We start from the raw sequence: 15,474 nt of genomic DNA, 5'->3' as shown, positions 1-15,474 counted from the left end.
TGGAGACTTGAATACATCTAAACTAGCCAAATATTCTTGTACTATCTCCTTAGTTATTCTGGGCTGTGTTTCCTTTGCTGAATCATTTGCTCCAAATTCTTCAGGTCGGGCATTGTTTTCTTTATCGGAGAAGACTGAGGCAAAGAAGGCATTGAGTAGTTCAGCCCTTTCTGTGTCCCCTGTTTGCATTTCACCATCTTCTCCTCTGAGTGACCCCATTGTTTCTTTGTTCTTCCTTTTGCTACGAACATACCCATAAAAGCCTTTTTTGTTGCTTTTAACCTCTCTAGCAAGCCTGAGTTCATTCTGTGCTTTAGCTTTTCTGACTTTGTGTCTACACGTGCTGGCTATTTGTTTGAATTCCTCTTTGGTGGTTTCCCCCCTTTTCCATTTTTTGTACACATCCTTTTTTAATCTTAATTCAGTTAAAAGTTCTTTAGATAGCCACCCTGGCTTCTTTAGGCACCTTCCATGTTTCCGTCTCATTGGTATTGCCTGACGTTGTGCTTTTAGTATCTCCCTCTTAACAAACTCCCAGCCATCATGAACTCCCTTTCCTTTTAGTATTGTTGTCCATGGGATCTCACCCAGCACTTCCCTAAGTTTTATGAAGTCGGCTTTCTTAAAGTCAAGAAATTGAGTCCTAGTATGCTTGGCTGCTCCTTTCCGCTGTATAGTAAACTTCAGAAGAGCATGATCACTCGCGCCTAATGATCCTTCCACTTCTACCCCACTAACCAGGTCATCAACATTGGTTAGGACCAGATCTAAAATGGCTGTTCCTCTTGTTGCTTCTCCCACTTTCTGGACAATGAAGTTGTCTGCAAGGCCAGTGAGGAATCTGTTTGACCTTATGCTCTTGGCTGAGTTTGACGTCCAACAAATATCTGGGTAATTGAAGTCCCCCATTACTACTATCTCCCTTCCTTTTGCATGCTTGGCCATCTGTTCCAGGAAGGCATCATCTATGTCCTCCGTTTGGCTTGGGGATCTATAGTAAACTCCCACAATGAGGTCTCTGTTATTCTTCTCTCCCTTAATTTTGACCCAAATGCTCTCACTTTGGCTTTGAGGATCTAAATCTTGGATCTCTTCACAGGTATACACATCCCTGACATATAACGCCACTCCTCCTCCTTTCTTGTCTGGTCTGTTTCTCTGAAATAGATTGTATCCCCCCATTATTACATTCCAATCGTGGGACTTATCCCACCAGGTTTCAGTGATGCCTATTATGTCATATTTAGTTTGCTGTACCAAGAGCTCAAGCTCATCTTGTTTATTTCCCATGCTTTGCGCATTAGTGTACAGACATTGAAGTCCATTAATCATTCCCCCGTGTCTCTTATTTAAGGATTTTTTCCTCCCACCACTAGGTCCGCGTGCTGTTTGCTCCATTTGGTCTATGACATTTGGATGATCATCTTCATTAATTGATAGACTCCTACCTTCAGGAGCACTGTCTCCCTCCCCCACATTAGTCAGTTTAAAGCCCTCCTGATGAGGTTTCTGAGATTTTTTGCAAAAACATTTCTCCCAACCGTTGTGAGATGCAGCCCATCACTTGCCAGAAGTCCATCTTCAAGAAACTGCAGTCCGTGATCTAAGAATCCAAACCGTTCCTGTTTACACCATTTGCGAAGCCAGCTGTTCACTTCCACTATTTTCCCCTCTCTCCCTGGGCCACGTCGTTCAACTGGGAGGACAGATGAGATGACAATTTGTGCATTTAGTTGCTTCAATTTCCTGCCGAGAGCCTCGTAGTCTCTTTTGATCTTCTGGAGGCTATTGCTTGCAGTGTCGTTGGTTCCCACATGAACCAAGAGGAAGGGGTATTTGTCAGTGGGTTTTATGATTCCTTGCAGTCGTTCAGTTACATCTTGGATCTTAGCCCCGGGGAGACAGCACACTTCCCGAGACATCTTGTCAGGCCCACAGATCACTGCTTCTGTTCCCCTCAGTAGGGAATCCCCTATCACCACTACACGCCTCCTCTTGGGTTTGGTCGGGGTTCTTCCGTGAGCTGTCCGTTCCAAGGTCGCCTGCACATTCCCTGAGGACTGACTTTGCTGCTCGTCTTCATATACCTGATCGACTGTAATGAGGGAGAGATCCTCAAATGGAGTCTGCTCTTCGTCTTCCATGCTAGGGGAGAGGACCTCAAAGCGATTGTGTATTTCTAAGCAATCAGAGTGAACCCTGGGCCTCCTACTTCTTTGAGTCACGTTTCTCCATATATCTGGCTCCTGTGTTGGTGAACTAGACTCCTTCTCAGGGGAGTCCCCTGTCTCCTCCTTGGTGGAGACGGTGTGCTCTGTTGCTTCCAAGAAGAGCTCCAGCTCTCTAATTCTTTGGAGCGTAGCTACACGTTCCTCCAGTTGCTGGACTTTGTCTTTTAAGAGGGCAATCAACATGCAATTGCTGCAGGTAAAGCTGCCTGCAACCTTTGGCAAGATGGCAAACATTGCGCAGGAATTGCAGGCGACTGCAGCTGTTCCCTCCCCTTCCATCTTGAGATCGTGTCGTTGGGGTTGGCTACAGAGCTCCTCCATCATAAAAAGCTTGAAGACAGGACAAATAACTTCCTTCACACAAAAAAACACCTAGATCTCCCTCAACAAACGTTTGAGACTAGCTCCCCTAAATCTAAAAGATGGATTTTTGCTCCTTCTTCAACTGATGCCCTACAAACTCTGATAAGCTCCTCCCACAGCTAATCCCCTGCCTCAACAGAAACCCTGCCCCCTCTGACCTTTACACAGGGAAAACAGCTAATCAGCCTCAAAGAAACACACAGACACAAGAAAACCCTTTTTGCTCCTTCTTCAACTGATGCCCTACAAACACTTCACTTCCTCCTGCTGAACTGGATCAACCAGATCATCTACCTTCATCAACCTGGTGCCCTCTAGATGTTTTGAACAACTACTTCCTTTCAGCATGTAACCAGAGGTGGGACTTACCTGAGCAGGTGTGCCCTCCAAGCCGGTGTGAGCATCTCCACCACTTGCCTGCCCTGATATCCACTGGATGTCCTGATAGTTCAGTATAACGAAAGACAGTTTACCATTGGAGGTTAAAACAGCCTGGAATGTGTTCACCTATACAAAACAGGTGCCAAATGTGGGATATATCAGTCTCATATAACCAACATGCTTAACTCTAATTAATGCATTAAGGGGTTAAGGTAAAGGTAGAAGGTCAAATGACCCCTGGACCATCAAAGGCATCTGCAGGGTGCGACACTCATCTCGCTTCAGACCAAGGGAGCTGGCATTTGTCCACAGACAGCTTTCTGGGTCATGTGGCCAGCATGACTAATCCACTTCTGGCACAATGGAACACTGTGATGGAAGCTAGAGAGCACGGAAAGGTCATTTACCTTCCCACCACAGTGGTACCTATTTATCTGCTTGCAGTGGTATGCTTTCGAACATGCTAGACTGGCTGGGACAGAGTAACAGGAGTTCGCCCTGTTGTGCAGATTCGAACTGCCAACCTTCTGATCAGCACATCCAAGAGGCTCAGTGGTTTAGACCACAGCACCACCCACGTCCCTGCTATTAAGGGGTTAAGATCACAGAGTAAGCAGTCCTGCCAGGCTTAGCTGGGTCCCACATCCTCACCTTGGAAGGAAAGGTTTCCAAACTCTTTATTCTTTTTCTTTCACCATGTGAATCCTTTAAGTAAGGATGTCTAAGCTGAATGCTCCAAGCTTAGACTGCATGGCTTTAGCAATCCATCTTTGTGTTTCTATACAAATAATTTAGAAATATTAACCACTTTTTGAAACTAAGTTGTGCTGTCTGTCTTTTCTACCTGCTGTTTGGAAAAACGCATGAATCTGACCATCAAAGAGTTTGTAAATAAACTATTTATAACTTTTCAAACGTGTAGTCTCTTTTTATGATAAGTGGGAAACTTTAAAAGAAACTTAGAAGGGGATATTTTAAATGTCAAATGGCCTATATTTTCACACTTTAGTTTGGTGATTTTAAATCTCTGCTGGGACTCTCTCACCCAAGAACACTTGCCCCAAACCTGGATCTAGGCATCCAGGGAATTCACCTTTTATTCTCTAACCAAATTACTAAAAACCAACACCAAATGCATGATCAATGAGTAATATCAGCATCCTCTTCCCTACAGCAGGTATACAATGACTGGTTGTCTCCCATATCCATATGCTTTGCACTTTTTCCCGTATAATGTGGAATAGCATCAGCAACAAAACTTGGTTCCCAGAGCACAGTTTCTGTGAGGCCACAGCTCAGTGTTAGAGCTTGTGTTTTGCATGCAGAAGGTCCCAGGTTCAATCCCTGTTATATAAAGGTAGTATAATGCAACTGGAATGTAGATGGGTACAGCTTGCCTTTCAGTGGTCAGTTCCCTCTTCTGGAGTTCCCTAATTTACCCATGTATAAGAGACAGGGGAGCCTCCATAGCATAAATCAGGCATAGGCAAACTCCGGCCCTCCAGATGTTTGGGACTACAATTCCTATCAACCCTGACCACTGGTCCTGTTAGCTAGGGATGATGGGAATTGTAGTCCCAAACATCTGGAGGGCTGGAGTTTGCCTATGCCTGATGTAAATCCACCTTCCTGGATTGTAAGGTATGTATTGTTTATAGCTTCTCTGACCACTTCCAGACAACCCGTTTATTGAGCAGTTATCCTGGTTTGTTTGCAGGGAGGTTAGACAAAGTTGGCTAATCAATGAGAATCCACTCTCATTTGTTTGTGGGGATGTAGACGGATGTTGCATCAAAGCAGCAGTTATCTCACACCCACCCTGCCCACTGCATTGTCCAGTCACTTTCCTTATCACAAAAGGTCCAATATTCTGGGGAAGTGGATTTCTTGCACAAGATCTACTACAGTTAGACAACCAGAGTTTGGCTGGTATGTGATTGAATCCCAAACCATAAACAGCACATTCCGGAAGCACCCTATGATTGATTATGAATGGTTTGTCGCATGTACATGAGAAAAACAAACATGAATTTAAAAATCAAAAGCATTCATTGCATTTGTTTGGCCTTTAAGGGTGTACCATTAAATTCACATGGACATTTTTTTAATGTGCACACGAGTGGGAGTGGCATCTTCCTCCTTTATTCCAGTGAATATTGTTTGCTTTTAGACTGCGGTTAACTGGAGCAGAAAGCAATGAGCCGTCTACTTACAGTTCCCTTGATTTTGTCAGCTGGTGGAACTATTACTCTGCTCTGTAATCTGGTCACGGTGTTCCAAGGCTTTAAAATTCTTAACCAGGCATTTAATCAGGATTTATTGCGACTTTTATGGCACATTAAATACATGCCAGGTTACAGTTAAACACAAGTAAATGGAGGACGTTAAGCAGGGCCCAGGTTGTAATGGGAGAAAACAGCTTTTATTTTCACCAGATGAAGACGGTGTTCTCAATGAAACCATCCCTTCCCACCTCTCTTCTTGTAATATTTTTTCTGCTTTTTTCTTTTTTAAATAAAACCTTATTATAGGCTATCGCTGGGTGCTCTGGAGAGAGTATTACTGCAGAGTTCAAATCAGGAAAGGTTTGAGCAAGAATAGCTAATGTGGAGTCTCCCGGATGTTGAATGGCCAATGGTCAAGGATTATGGGAGTTGTAGTCCAGTAACATCTGGCAGAAGCCCCTTTGGAAACCCCTGGGTTTGCAGCTGCTTGAACCAAAGTTTGAGATTTATTCATTGGCCATCTGAAGTTCACAGCAGATGGTGACACTAACTGTGTGAATGCAATTAATGTTCATCGATTTTGTTGCATCAATAGCAGCTGTAGGAAAGCCTGTACAGCCATTATATTTGCTCCATATTGGATCCATGGAAGTGACAAGTTTAGGGCCAAACTAGAAGGGATGTTAATTGTGGAAATGCAATCAACACACCTTTTTTGGTTCTGTAAGTAGCAGCTGCAGGGGAGACTAGGATGACCAGGTGCAAAAACGGGACAGGGCTCCTGCACCTTTGATAGTTATGTCAAAAACTGGATTTCAGCAGGTGCATTTGCTGAAATTCCCTTGGACTCAACTATTAAAGGTGTAGGAGCCCTGTCCTTGCCTGCATCTGGCAGCTCTAGGGAAGACCAAGCAGGGGCATGAGTAATTCTCTCTCCCTCCCTGCTGTGGTCCTGGCAAATATCACAACACTGGACATGTTATTTGCATTTCCAGCAAAGTCTCAATTGGCACCACTAGCACATTCCCTTGAAATGCAAATAGCAGTTACAAATAGAATTGGGCAGGGAGAGAAAGAGTTAAATTTCTCCTTCTCCAGTCCCCTTGGTCCAGAAGTCTGCCCCACAGCTGCTATTTGCATGCCAGTGAGCTGTACTCAGGCAGCCAGTGTTGTCATATATGCAGCTGTTTCTGGTGTGTGAGTGAAATGCCGTCATGAAGAAATTATCAAAGAATCATACCTTGGAGGACAGGGATCCATAGAAAGCCACTCGGTCCCAAGTGGCTATGAAGGCCCAGGTAGCCGTGAACTTTTCACTTGGGAAGTAAGTGTTGATGTCGTCTGTGACTCTCTGCAGGAGCTGCTTTTCTTGGCTCTGCCTGTAGTAGACCTCGCCGGTGATGCGGTTATCGACATCAGCCCAAAAGGGAGCAACAAAGGACCGTCCATCCGTCAAGGGGAAAGGATCAGGAGTGAACTGGCTGACTGGCTTACCAAATGACACCACTCCATTATTGTTCACCTGGGGGGGGGGCAAAAGGTCCAATCCGTAATCTTAACATAAAATCCCAAAACATTCTAACTGGATCCACATTTGCACCCAAGATTCACAGACAGAAAGACCGGGGGAGGCTATTTTGCTGAATATTGTTTAGGGGAGAAGGGGAATTCTCCAATAGTTCAGGAGCAGCTTGAAAAATGAGCATTCTAAAACCTGTCAGAAAATTATTTTCTGGGAAATTTCAGGTCAGCCTCAGAAGTCCTGAGAATAAAATGACAATCTCTTTAAAAAAACCAATGTACCTGGCATAATGCCCTAGCTTCTCTGTTAAATAGCAAGCTCCCTGTCCCATACCAAGCATCCTCCAAAGACACAGAGCAGAAAATTACTGTATTTTTTGCTCTATAAGACTCACTTTTTCCCTCCTAAAAAGTAAGGGGAAATGTGTGTGCGTCTTATGGAGCGAATGCCGGCTGCGCAGCTATCCCAGAAGCCAAAACAGGAAGAGGGATTGCTGCTTTCACTGCGCAGAGATCCTTCTTGCTGTTCTGGCTTCTGAGATTCAGAATATTTTTTTTTCTTGTTTTACTCCTCCAAAAACTAGGTGCGTCTTATGGTCTGGTGTGTCTTATAGAGCGAAAAATATGGTACTCGATACTTCTAATATAGTTCCTCTTCAATAGGGTTGCCAGATTTCAAAAAGTAAAAACCCATTTTACAAAAATGCCAAAAGCTTTTTCCTAAGATCCAGAACAAAGCACCACCTTTCAGAAATCCCCCCCAGATGTCTATTCCACCTTTGAAATCCTGGTAATGTCCAGGAAAACCCAGATGTATAGCAGCCCTATATTCTCCAGTCTTTTACATGTGTCTGTGAGAAGGTGGGATATATTTTTGCTGTTTGTTTTACTTACACTATTTACTTATTTTTATCCTATATTTTATTCTGTGAACCACACTGAGATCTTATGATGAAGGGCAGTATATAAATCAAATTAATTAAGCAAAATAAAATAAAATGTAGTATACAAAAATAATGCAATATAATATAGTCCTCCAGTCATACTCTCACTTTTCACTAAGAGTGATCAGGTGAAAAAGAAGGCAGGGCCCCCCCACTTTTGATAGTTGTATAGCTGCTCTTCTGTAAGACTCTTAAAGGAGTCCTGGGTTGCTGCAAGGTGTCAGTGGCCCATCTGCCACTGTGTAGACCAGGGATGAGGAAGCTGAGCTCCTCCAGGTGCTGTTGGGTTCCAGACCCCATCAGCCCAAGCCAACTTGGTCAGGGATGATGGCAGTTGCAGCAGCGGCTGGATAGCCAATGTGATGCTATGCAAATGTTGCCAGACTACAGCCCCCGTCACCCCCAGCCAACATGGCCAGTGGTCAGGGATGATGGGAGTTGCAGGTCACCAAGATCTAAAAAGCACCACATTGCCTACCCCTGCTCTGGGGTATCACAGGCTGGTTTTGCCTTCTAGACAGTTGGGGGGGGATCTCCAGAGAGCTTTCTGCTGTAAATGGAAAGGGCTACAGAGGGTCGTGAGAGCCGTCAGAGTGATACTTACATAAAGAGACTGATACCTCCTGGCGTAAAAGTAGAAGCTCTCAGAGATGGGGATCTGAGGAGATGCCCCATCGTCTGCCTTTGGGGTGGTTCTGTCCTGGTGTTTGGGTCCATACGGGTAGAGCAGTTCATCTGAAGTGAATCGGGAAAGAAATCTTGAGTAATAGTAGGGAGGAGTGTTGTGAATACTACCATGCAGCTTCCATAAAGAAAATTGCAGTTTATTTTAATATTTCAGAACAGTGGCCATGGGGAAAAGAGGATAGGGAGGAACTCCCAGTTTTGGAGACTGGGAGAAGAAAGGAAAGCTGGGAGGGCCACTTTCTGTGAGAGAGAAGGGTTGCTTAAGAGCTGCATTTGAGAGAGGACTCTGCATTTTCTTCTCCCCCCTCTCCCATTCCTGTTTTTATTAGATTAGTTTCTTTCATCTTATTGTATTATGAAAAAGCTTTAATAAAATCTTGGGGAGGGGGGGGGAAGAGATCTCACAAAAGTGTGACCACATCTTCAACTCAGTGCATATTAGCTGAGCCCAGTGCAAAGAAAACAAAACACTTCAATGTTAATTGAGGCCTGTTAATAGTTGCATAGAAAAGAGAGCCTGCCATGTGCCAAAGGGCTGAAGCAACTCTTTTATGATGTGCTAAAACAACTAGAACGTAAAACAGTTAGAGGGCATCATGTTGGGGGAGGCTGTCTGATGCGCTTTGGAGTACTTGAATTCAACTTACCTGCCTCAGCTACTTCTCCCAACAATAGCACCTGCAGTGCTAGAATTAGAAGCAAGTTAGTCAATGGAATTAGCAAGAGCTTAGGCATCTGCTGAACATCTCTAGTGCTATCCCCTTAACTCCAGGCTGCACCCATTCATCTAGAGGTCACGCACCATGCCTGACCTGCATGCCCTATCTTTGATTCAAGAGTTGTGACATTACCAGGCCCTGTCTCAATGACATCAACACCTAGAGACATCATTAAACCCACTACTTGAGTCTCAGGCTTTGGGCTGCGAAAGATCTGATAGCTTCCTTTCCTACATACAGGGATGCTCTAAGATTTGAGCTTAGGACCTATCATGCGTTATGCTAGAATCATCCCCTTAGACCAGTGGTGGGGAACCTGCAGTCTGTGGCCCTAATTATGCCCATCAAGCCTCTACATTTGGGACAGGAGGTTGTTTTAGGCAAGTCATGCCCACCTGTCCTATACCTGACATATACAACATCAGGTTCGGGGCAGGTAAATATGTGGATGAACTGGAAGGGGGTTTGTAGGCACTGCCATACAGCTGATTGGCAACATCTGCAAAGCCCTGCACAAACCCTGTGCTTTGCAAGCCCCAACAATCAGCTGATCCCCAGGGCTTTCCAAGAACAAGTCACCTGATGGGTTACTTACTGCTGGTCAGATACAATTCCCCCCATCTGCCTTTGGCCAACAAGCCAAGGAAATCTCCATCGCTTGGTATCCATTGCTTCTGAACAGAGAAGCCTTATTCATGGCTGGTAGCACCTCTAAAAGCAGATAAAGTACCCCACAAGGGCTAATACTGAGCTATAGTCACAGCCTTTTTGCATTGGCTCTCTGACCCTTTGGGTACGCCTGGGGGGCATTTTTTTGAAGAAGACATACTTACCCAGTGCTAGTTCTGTGAACAGTAGGAGGCGTGGTCTCATTATTCTTAGCCCCTCCTTCACTTTTTATAACATGAACTGGGTTGGTGACCTAGTAATTAATAAGTTAATTTGGATTTTTGCTTTGTTCTTGTTTGTTCTTTAAAATAGTTCAATGGTGTACATGTTTTTTAAATAGCAAACACGCCCCCCCTTGAACCAAAACCCTGGGGTACACCTTGAAAATATAGCATAAGAATACACAGCCAGCAGTCTAAAGCATAGAATGTGGCTTAACATAAATCATCCAAAAGATATGGATGTGTGCAGAAGGTAAGGATTGTTTTTTCTTATTCATATCAATAAAACAGTACTAGCCAGTTATAAATGAGTCTTTGTGTTTCACATTTTGTTGGCCAATTTCTCTGTTAGGGCCAGTTGCCAAACTATCTTGAGTCAATTCAGTAAGGACGCCCCATTCTGGCGTTATATTGTAAAAGTTACTTTGAATATATTAATTTAGACTGCAATCCTCTGGTCATTTTCCTAGGAGTAAGCGGAACTGAACACTGTGGGGCTTAACTCTGAGTTGGACTGTGCATTATTTTATATGCTCAGGCTGTAATCCGAATCTTACTTGATTACTCATAGAAGTTTTACAGTGTGCCTACTCAGAGGTAAGTCCCATTGCACTCGATAGGGCTTCAAATCAGATATCAGTAATTATAGTAACAATTAAAGCAATAGGGACGTAAACTATGGTTGGCACAAACCAGAGTTGAGTATGATTTGTTTTATTTAAAATATTGATATGCCCCTCTTTCCACCTGACTAGAAGCCTCCAAAATGCCTATTGTATTCTTTGCACGAAACCCTTTCATTAGAATAAACTCTAGCAAACATCAGGCCTGAGGCAAAGCCCTCCAGAAACCTATGTCCCCAGCAATCTCAGCCTCTACAATTTTGTGAACTGGACCTCTTGTTATTGCATTTTTCTAATCTCACCTTTCTGCAAGGAGCTCAGAGTGGTGTGTGTAGTTGCCCTTGCTTTATCCTCCCACCAGCCCTGCAAGGAAGGTAAATCTAGGGGCCACCAGGTGAGTCTCATGAGTGAATGGGGAGCTGCCTCTAATGGTGCTTGCAGGTGGGGGCTTAGTACTGCAAGTTATTCAGCATTCATCCTGATTTGCTTGTCTGCAGTGGTTAGACTGTGTCCAGTTCATTGAGCATTATTGAGCTTGAGTTGTTTGTGGGTTGGTTATATGACAATGAGCATTCACCCTCATTTGTTTGTGGGGGTGTTTGCATGTTTTCCTGTTAATCAGCTGTCCACCCCACACATTTTTATCCATTTCCTCATTACTTTCCAAACAGCAAAAAGTCTGGGGTTTTTTTGTTTTTAAAGTCTGTTTGTTGAGCTAGGGCAGGGGTCAGCAAACGTTTTCAGCAGGGGACTGGTCCAATGTCCCTCAGACCTTGTTGGGGGTCAGACTATATTTTGAAAAAAATAAAAAGTGAACAAATTCCTATGCCCCACAAATAACCCAGAGCTGCATTTTCAATAAAAGCACACATTCTACTCATGTAAAAACACCAGGCAGTCCCCAAAATAACCCAGAGATGCATTTTAAATGAAAGGACACATTCTACTCATGCAAAAACACGCTGATTCCCGGACCATCCGCAAGCCGGATTTAGAAGGCGATTGGGCCAGATCCAGCCCCCAGGCCTTAGTTTGCCTACCCATGAGCTAGGGCAACAGAGTGCTTTAATCTACTTTATAAGTACAAACCTAAACTTTCAGTAGGCACTTGTATTCCTCCCATACAATACTAATAGTCCAGAGGCAATCTAGGTCATTCAAATATTGCCAATGAGTCATTCACAACCGTTTTAAAAATTAGATATTCTGCGGGAAATGGAGATGTTGGCTGGCGTTCTGATGCCAATGATGTTGTGTGGATGCTCTGAAAAACCTGCATCCATGAGGAGCCCTGATCAAACAATAAACACCCCTCTGGAGGCACCCTCCAGATCCAACACTCTAACCACTACACAACATTGCTCTGGTTAAAAACAGATAAAGCAGAAGATTTTGTATGGCCATGTTTGTTTGTTTTTTGCAAGCAAGTTGGAGAATTCCCCCACCCTCTACCCCAAAAGTGAAACACTTACCAGCCTCCCATTCAGAGCAATCCTTCAGAACGCTTGAGTCACACTGATCCCTGTTGCCCGTATGGTCTATAGCTCAGTGGGGGTTTTATACATGATCTCCCAGTAGGTGCAACTCGGAACAAATCCTGGACGCTTTAATAGGAATGAATAGATTCATTTGTCAACCCAACCTGTCTTGGGGTATTTAGACAGGGATATATTGTCCTATGGTCCCCTAATACAACCAAGCCCAATCGCTGGCAGTCTCAGGGTATAAATATCAAACTGGGCAGATTTTTTTTAAAAAATAAAAAATAACACAATCCCAATGCCTTGGCAAGGAGAAAGGGCAATAATACTGAATTGGGTAGGAAACTGGAGATAGGTAACAGTACCAAGAAACAAGTGCACAATTATTTTTGTCGCGATAAAATGTTTTCAGCTTGAGGGCCAAATAATAATAATAATAATAATAATAATAATAATAATAATAATAATAATAATAATAATTTATACCCCACCCATCTGACTGGGTTTCCCCAGCCACTCTGGGTGACTCCCAACAGAATATTAAAAACACTATAAATCATCAAACATTAAAAACTTCCCTAAAGAGGGCTGCCTTCAGATGTCTTCTAAATGTCAGATAGTTGTTTATCTCCTTGACGTCTGATGGGAGGGCGTTCCATAGGGCGGGGGCCACTACCGAGAAGGTCCTCTGCTTGGTCCCTTGTAACCTTACTTCTCGCAGTGAGGGAACCACCAGAAGGCCCTCGGAGCTGGACCTCAGTGTCTGGGCTGAATGATGGGGTGGAGACACTCCATCAAGTATACTGGGCCGAGGTCGTTTAGGGCTTTAAAGGTCAGCACCAACACTTTGAATAGTGCTCAGAAACGTACTGGGAGCCAATGTAGGTCTTTCAGGACCGGTGTTATGTGGTCTCGGCAGCCACTCCCAGTCACCAGTCTGGCTGCCGCATTCTGTTCTGGACAATCTTTTGGGGGCCACACGCCACTGGTGGGCAGGGTCAGAGGCAAAAGTGGGCGGAGCAACTAATCTGAATTTTCGCTTTGTACCTTTGTTGCTTTAGACTAGTTTCTACTTACCTTCCTGGCAAGTCAGAAGTATTTTTGCGCACAGGCGAGAGGCGAATAAGTTGGCAGGGAAGGGGAGGTCGACCCTCAGTTGAGTGCAGCAGAGGAGGATGCAGAAGAGGGGGGAGGAGGGAGGGATGGGGTGCCCCCTCTCAAATATTTTGCTCAAGTTGGTGCTGATGACAGGAAGATTGTCTCCCGTAGCTGGAGTGGGTTGTGTGAGTGCTTGGCTGGGGTGGAAGTTTGGGGTGAGGTAAAAGCCACTTAGAGGCTGGTGTCAGTAACACCATCACTTCAGAAACTGTTGCCAAACACATATAAGCAACCACAATATAGGTATCATTATTCCTTTATGTGCATAATATCCCTTGAATAACCCTACAATCTTTGCATGAAGTTCATCCTGTCTCTAGAGTTGCTGTTCATCTCACTTAGCCTTCTATATCAGCTGTCAGGAGGTGGGTTTAAAAAAAAAAAAATCTGAGTGAATTGACAGCAGCAGAAAATTAAAAGCTGCACAAACACCTAAACCTTTGTATACAAACGAGGCTGAGGCAACCCATGTCCCCAGCACTGTTTTCAATGTTGTTGTAATTTTAAATTGCCGTAGCCCACCCTGGGAGCTTGTGGTGAAGAAAGGTAGGTAAGAAACAACAGTTTTAAACTATTTAAATTTATTGTTTATATTTTGACTGGGGAAACCAGCAAATTTCAAACATATGTGAATGCAGGGTATAGAACTCTTGCTCAATGAGTTGTGCTGTTAAAAGGGAACAAAAAAGGTTCTGGAGAGTTCCCTCCTACTTAATATCTCATATTGCTGCTGAAAGGTGCAGAACTAAATTAAATATTGGAAAAATAAGAAGCTGAGAGATCTGAAATGGATAGATCCTTCCATTCCTAGCTTCAACTTGCACAGCATCCATGCAGAATGGCCTTTGGATTTCTAAATCTGATGCTGGGTTTGACCCGGGGATTTTATAGCTGAACATCAAGTAGAGGTCAACAGTTGTAGTGTTTTTCCTGGCATGGAGACCAAGGCTCACCTGCTTAATTTCTGAATTTGGAATGAAGTTCAATCACAAGTGGAATGCTGGGGGGGGGGGTTTGGAGTTGACTAGCTTCTTAGAGAAAAATATAATAAAAATCTTGCATAGCTGATCAAAGGCTTGGGCATGCCAAGGTAGGTTCCTTCTTCCAATGTGGAGTTTGCAATAGGGTCATCATTCTCCTGCCTTACAGAGTACAGGACTCCGTTTGATGGAATCCTCTGTCTGAAGGTCTGTCTGGTCCAAATCTGGTTAATATCAGTTTTCCTCTGTGCTGGACTAGGAATTGTATTCATGTACATTTTTATGTATCGTTAAATTGTTTAATGGTGTTTTATGGGAAGTGATTCACAAATAAGACAGTGAATGACTCTCCCTGTCTCTATTGTTAAACAATCTATGGGTTTTTAAACTGCATGTAGGGGTTATTGTTTTTGTTACTGTGTTATGTGTTTGGGTGTTTTTATATTGCAAGCTGCACTATGATCACCGGATGAAAGGCAGTATAGAAATTCAAGTTGTTGCTGTTGTTGTTGTTTATTCTCATATCAACCCTGTGAGTGAGGTAGGTTAGGTTGCTTGTTGGTGACTGGCCAAAGATTCATGGCTGAGTGGGGATTTGAACCCTGGTCTTCAGGACACTATTCCAACACTCCAACCAAATGGGCTTCCCTTTAAGGGCATGCCTGCACAACTCTGAATGATACAAGAGCTTTGTTGATCAGGACTCTGGCAAGCCAATCTCATCACCCACAGACCTCCACAATGTTAGCATCCAGCCTGGGTTCTCCAGGCAGACTGGATACAAATTTCTTGGCTCTTGGAGAGGGCAAGGAGGGAGAGAAAGAGTAGAGTTAACCATTAACAGGCAGTGGGCCTCTGTTCCTTTTCCCCAGGCGGATGTGTCACCTTACTCTTCCTACAGTGCCATTGTTCTCACCCAGCTGTGGGGCCTCAGCATATGTCAGGTCCCATTATTCTGCCACTGCATTATACTGCCGCTTCCATGAAAGAAAGAAAAAAGACCCATTAATCATCCAGAGCTGGGAGATGGAGTGACCTCCACATCCATCCTGGGCCTGGTGAGCGGCCTTAGCGATGGGAAGCTCTTGGGGAGAAAATTAAGTGGATTTGGGGAGAGCAATTAGGTGCGCTTTGGGGGCCTGCTGCAGGCAGGAGCCCAAACAAGGTACTTAGGAGGAGTATTGGTCCAAGAGACTGATTGGTTTAAGTGGTGGATTTAGGGAACTTGAGAGTCTGGACTTAATGGTCTTACAGGGAACCCTCTCTAGATG

This window comes from Podarcis vaucheri (assembly GCF_965113315.1).
Source record: "Podarcis vaucheri genome assembly, chromosome: 7".
NCBI classification, from domain to species: Eukaryota; Metazoa; Chordata; class Lepidosauria; order Squamata; family Lacertidae; genus Podarcis; species Podarcis vaucheri.
This window is presented reverse-complemented; position numbering follows the sequence as displayed.